This window comes from Phalacrocorax aristotelis, chromosome 20 (genome assembly GCF_949628215.1).
Source record: "Phalacrocorax aristotelis chromosome 20, bGulAri2.1, whole genome shotgun sequence".
Taxonomy (NCBI): Eukaryota; Metazoa; Chordata; class Aves; order Suliformes; family Phalacrocoracidae; genus Phalacrocorax; species Phalacrocorax aristotelis.
Window position 1 is genome coordinate 9068459 of NC_134295.1, and position 6000 is coordinate 9074458.

A 6000-nucleotide genomic window follows, 5' to 3' on the forward strand; every position below is an offset into this window, starting at 1 on the left:
GTCTAAACAGATGTTGTATGTAAATGTAAAACAGATAGTATATATAAAATATAGATGTACTCCGTAAGGATGTGTAAGTAGACACATAGTGCAAATGTCTATGCTATGTAAGGTTTTAAAATGCAAAGAAACCACGTTGATAGAGATGTTTATAGAGAAGATTTAAAAATTAGACACACAGCCCACCCCCCAATCAACTGAAGGCACAAAAGCGCTTTCAAATGCTGCCCCTTCCCCGTTCTCCTTCTCCCATCCCGATTTGGGGCCGATTCCCCCAAATGGGGACTTTCCCCTCTGGGGCTGCGTAGGCAGCCTGGGAGCTGCTGCCAGGGCAGACACACACTCCAAAGCCCCTGAGTCTGGGTCTGCAGTGGGGGGTGAAAAACCCCAAACAGGTTTGGGGGAAAGAAAACAATTCGGGGCTCTTGGGAAAGCCCACTCCTGCTGGGTTTGTGCAGTTGGAAAGGAGGGGGGTAAAAAAAGCGGGGGTGGGGGGGCGGAACCCTGCTAACCATTCTCATGCACAAAAGCAAAAAATCGCCAATTTCAATGTTGTGGAAAGGGTGAAAAAAACCCGGAAGTGAACCGTTTGGAAAAGCAATCCCAACTTTTACCTTATGGAAAAGCAAAAAAAAAAAAACAACCCCAAACGGACAAAACCAAAGTAACCCGAACAACAACAAAAAAAGCCAAACCATCCAACCGGAAATCACCAAAACTAAATAAACCCACCGAAAACCCTAAACTGGGGAAAATTTGGGGTGAAACACCGGCAGTTTGAGGGGCATTGCTGGGGCTTATCTGGAATGGATTCTCCGGAGTGGGTCAGTTATCTGGAGCGGATCATCTGCTGCAGGTTAGCCCAGGTGAGTTGCCCATTGTGGATTATCCTGGGGGGACCCCCTGGTGTCAGTCATCCCCATGCATGTTCCCCATGGAGCGTCTGCCCAGACATTCCCCCATCCAGCAGTGTCTGTCTCCTCCCCCACCCTTCCTCTGCATGTGTCTGTGTCCTCCCTTCCACTGAAATGGGCCTCCTGCATGAGGTTTTCTCCTGTGTGGGTTTTTTCTTGGTGACATGCCCTCACTTACCCTGCTCTCCTGTTGTGTGCTCGCTGAAGCCTTGTGCTTACGCAGGATGAGCAGAGCAGGGTCCTGGCAGTGCAGAGGCGAGGCGAGGCGCTGCCAAGCCAACGAAGCCCAAGGCTCAGCAGTGCACAAGTCCTTTGCAGGTCAGCCACTGGCACCTGGTCTGCCTGGCTGCCCTGTGCCCTGACGCACAGCTGCCCCCCTCACCCCAGGCAGCCTGCCTTCAGAAGGGCAGCTGTGTTCCCCTGATTGATTTTCTTCTTTAACCCTCTAGGACCTGTTGACTTGCTGCTCTCCCTGTCACAGCCCTGATGCCGCAGGCCTACAGCAACTGATGGGGCTCACTCCGGGGGGGTGGGGGGTGGGAAAGGGGACCTTTCTCCCCAGGTCGTTTGTGCTGCTTCTCCTCCCTAGGGCGTGGGGTGGGGGTGAGTGGGGCAGGAGGGAGCACGGTAACGGCCACCTGATTTTTAAAGCAGTCGAGACGGAAGGACTAAAATGCTCGAGGCACTTTGGTGGTGGGCGGTGCGGAGGCAACGACTGACACTGCTGGGGCTGCGGGAGTGGGGAAGGTGCAGAGAAACATGAGCTCTGCGCACGCAGTAACAGTTCAGTTATCCCGGCGAACGTGACCCAGAGCCGGCGCGGGTCTTGCCCCAGAGAAGAGTCACGGACGTGGTGCCGCTGCGGCCGTGCTGTGCTACGACAGCCGGGAATCGCGCATGCGCAGTGGCGATGGTCGACCCTGCTGACACCGTGCGGCCAAAGTGCGGTACTGCACCCGGAACAGACGCATGCGCAGTGGCGACGATGTGTCACTGCTCTCTGCTGCCACCGTGCGATCAAACAGCGGTACTGCAGGTGGGCGGCTGCGCATGCGCAGTAGCGCCTTTTTGTGCTCGCTACTGCCACCGTGCGATCAAACTGCGGTACTGCAGGTGGACAGCCGCGCATGCGCAGTGGCGCCTTTTTCTGCTCGCTGCTGCCACCGAGCGACCGAACCGCGGAACAGCACGGGGGGGGAGCTGCGCTACCCTGCTCGCGGCAGTCACCGAGCGATCAAAACCGGGTACTGCAGACGGGCAGCCGCCCGTTCCCGACGGTGAAGTTTTTCCGCTGGTCGCTGCTGCCACCGTGCAAGCAGATTCCGGTACTGCAGCCAGGCAGTTCCGTATGCACAGTGGCGCTTTACTTTCTGCCCCTGCTTCCACCGACCGCCCAAACGCTCGCAGTGCAGGTGGGCAGCCGCGCATGCGCAGTGGCGCCTCTTTCTGCTCTCTGCTGCCACCTAGCGACCAAACCGCGGTACTGCAGGTGGGCAGCCGCGCATGCGCAGTGGCGCCTCTTTCTGCTCTCTGCTGCCACCGTGCGATCAGACCGCGGTACTGCAGGTGGGCAGCCGCGCATGCGCAATGGCGTCTCTTCCTGCTCTCTGCTGCCACCGTGCGACAAGACCGCGGTACTGCAGGTGGGCGGCCGCGCATGCGCAGTGGCGTCTCTTTCTGATCTCTGCTGCCACCGTGCGACCAAACAGCGCTACTGCAGGTGGGCAGCCGCGCATGCGCAGTGGCGCCTCTTTCTGCTCTCTGCTGCCACCGTGCGATCAAACCGCGGTACTGCAGGTGGGCGGCCGCGCATGCGCAGTGGGCCTTTTTGCTCTCTGCTGCCACCGTGCGATCACACTGCGGTACTGCAGGTGGGCAGCCGCGCATGCGCAGTGGCGCCTCTTTCTGCTCTCTGCTGCCACCGTGCGATCAAACCGCGGTACTGCAGGTGGGCAGCCGCGCATGCGCAGTGGCGCGTTTTCTGCTCTCCGCTGCCACCAAGAGACCAAACCGCGGTACTGCAGGTGGGCGGCCGCGCATGCGCAGTGGTGCCTCTTTCTGCTCTCTGCTACCACCGTGCGACCAAACAGCGGTACTGCAGGTGGGCAGCCGCGCATGCGCAGTGGCGCCTCTTTTTGCTCTCTGCTGCCACCGAGCGACCAAACCGCGGTACTGCAGGTGGGCAGCCGCGCATGCGCAGTGGCGCCTTTTCTGCTCTCTGCTGCCACCGTGCGACCAAACCGCGGTACTGCAGCTGGGCAGCCGCGCATGCGCAGTGGCGCCTCTTTCTGCTCTCTGCTGCCACCGTGCGATCAAACCGTGGTACTGCAGGTGTGCGGCCGCGCATGCGCAGTGGCGCCTCTTTCTGCTCTCTGCTGCCACCGTGCGATGAAACCGCGGTACTGCAGGTGGGCAGCCGCGCATGCGCAGTGGCGCCTCTTTCTGCTCTCTGCTGCCACCGTGCGATCAAACCGCGGTACTGCAGGTGGGCAGCCGCGCATGCGCAGTGGCGCGTTTTCTGCTCTCTGCTGCCACCGTGCGATCAAACCGCGGTACTGCAGGTGGGCAGCCGCGCGTGCGCAGTGGCGCCTTTTCTGCTCTCTGCTGCCACCGTGCGACCAAACCGCGGTACTGCAGCTGGGCAGCCGCGCATGCGCAGTGGCGCCTCTTTCTGCTCTCTGCTGCCACCGTGCGATCAAACCGTGGTACTGCAGGTGTGCGGCCGCGCATGCGCAGTGGCGCCTCTTTCTGCTCTCTGCTGCCACCGTGCGATGAAACCGCGGTACTGCAGGTGGGCAGCCGCGCATGCGCAGTGGCGCCTCTTTCTGCTCTCTGCTGCCACCGTGCGATCACACTGCGGTACTGCAGGTGGGCGGCCGCACATGCGCAGTGGCGTCTCTTTCTGCTCTCTGCTGCCACCGTGCGACCAAACTGCGGTACTGCAGCCAGCAGCCGTGCACGGGCTGTAGCGACATTTTGCCGCGCTTACTTCTCCACGCCACTTAGTGACCCCCCGCACGCTACGTGGTGACGTCACCGTGGGGGCCGGAACCGTGTAGGCACAGCCCCTAGCGACAGGTGTTGACCCCTTGCGATAGCCCGTTGAGGGCGGTCCTGATACCCCTCGCCACGCTCTTAGCAACGGGCCCTGCCCCCGGCGATGGGCAGGCGGGCCGTCTGATGTCTGACCCACCTGGCCCCACCCACCCACTTTGGTGCTGTGCGGTGCACTTTGCTCTCTGCTGCCACCCTGCGAGCCTTCATCCCTCGGGGGGGGGCTCGGCCCGCCCCTTTTGCGGGGCGCTGTGGGAAGGGCGGGGGCGGGGCCCGGGGGTCAAAGAGCCCCAGCCGGGGCTCGGGCAGCTCTTGCTGCCCCTGGGCTTCTCTGCCGTTGGTGCTCCCGTGTTCCCTCGGGCGGTCGCAGCTTTGGGGCTGTCTCAGCCCCCCGGGCAGGCGTGCTCTGGCGTTTAGAGAAGCGGAGGCGTTGCCTGAGGTAAGGATTCCAGAGCTTGGCACTCTTTGGCAGCATCTGTACTAGAAAGGTCCCTTGTGGCCTGCTTTGCTTTTTTTCTCCCGGGATGTTGTTTCGGGCGCTGAGGGGGCGGTGAGACGGTTTAGTGGTATGGTGTTCTGTTTGGGGTTTGTTTTTTGCTTTGCTGGTTTTCTTCCCCCTTGTGAGATCATTTCATTCATTTATCATTTCATATTATCATTTACCCCGCGCCATTTCCGTCCCCTTTGGGCAGCAGCGGATCTGCTGCCGCTTCAGGTGGCCGCTTTCTCGAGGGCGAGGAGCTGGGACGACAACGGGCCGCTGCAGACTCTGGTCAGGGCAAGAGGCTGTTCCCTGGGGAGCCGGCGCAGGGGGAGCGGAGGTACGCACGGGCACTTGTCGGTGCCCCTGACCGGTAAAGGGAAGGTTAAATTGTTAGAGTGCAAATAAATACATTTTATTTAGGGAGGAGTCGTGACTAAATTTAATCGCGGCTATTACTGAGCAAACCAGGCAGTCATTATTCCTAATCTGTAATTAAAAAAAAAATAAAGGCAGTCCTTTTTTATGCCATAATTAGAGTTGCGAGTCATTAATAGCTCAATCTAAATACAGCCGTTATTACATCAACTGCAGGCATTAATGACTCCTGATCAGAAACAAAATAAGGACAGTTTTAGAATCTACAATGAAAATTGAACTGGAAAGCTAAATTGGGCGTGGGTAATACTGAAATTGTAACAGGGCTGTTAGAAAGTTCAGAGGCAGCGACAGCTCCTGCTTCCAACCCAAGCAGTAAACGAAGCTTTAGATTCTTAAATGAACAGAAATAAAGGTGAGCTGTTAAACAGTGGCTGGGTTCAAGCGTAGGCATTAAGAAAATTTGCAGGTGCGGGTGATTCCTGACGAGAACTAACAATTCCAGAAGATTTAGATTTAAAATGACAAAGCTAATGGAGTGCCACAACCGCCCGGATGTAACTGCAGCCGCTTTGGGGGAATGCCCCAGCCCTCCCCAACCACCGCTATTAATTACTGCCAAGGAGAGCGAAAGTGAAAGTAGAAGCAGTGCAGGTGAAATGCGAGCAGTACGCTTTTCCTAAGTCATCTCTTCGTGTCAGGAGAGGAAAGAAAATGGAAAGAAGATGTTTGCAGGGGGTCTGTGCTGGGTTGCCTGCGCGTCTCTTCCGTGCATCCTTGAGGAGACATTTAGCGCGTGTTGGGCGCTCGCAGGTGGAGACAGGGCGAGCTGGAGGCAGGATCGGTGCTGGCCCTGAAAAAGGGATGGGCAACGAGCTGAGAGAAGAGGGGGCAAGGGCTGAAAAAGGGTCTCCAGTTCTGCAGGGAAGGCAGCGGGATGTGACTCGGCAACCGCTCTGAGGAGTGCAGGGTCATTCGCTGCGATGAAGTCAGGGTCTGCGGCTGGCCCGGAGAGGCAGCAGAAATCCCAAACTCTTTGCAGGGGTACCGGCCAGATTAGGGCAACACCTGAACAGTAAAACCATTTAGGGGAAGCAGAGCTGGGCTGCACCGCGTGGCCAACCTCCCTCTTCTCCGTGAGTCCCAAAGGGGCAGCTCCAAGAATGTGCTGAG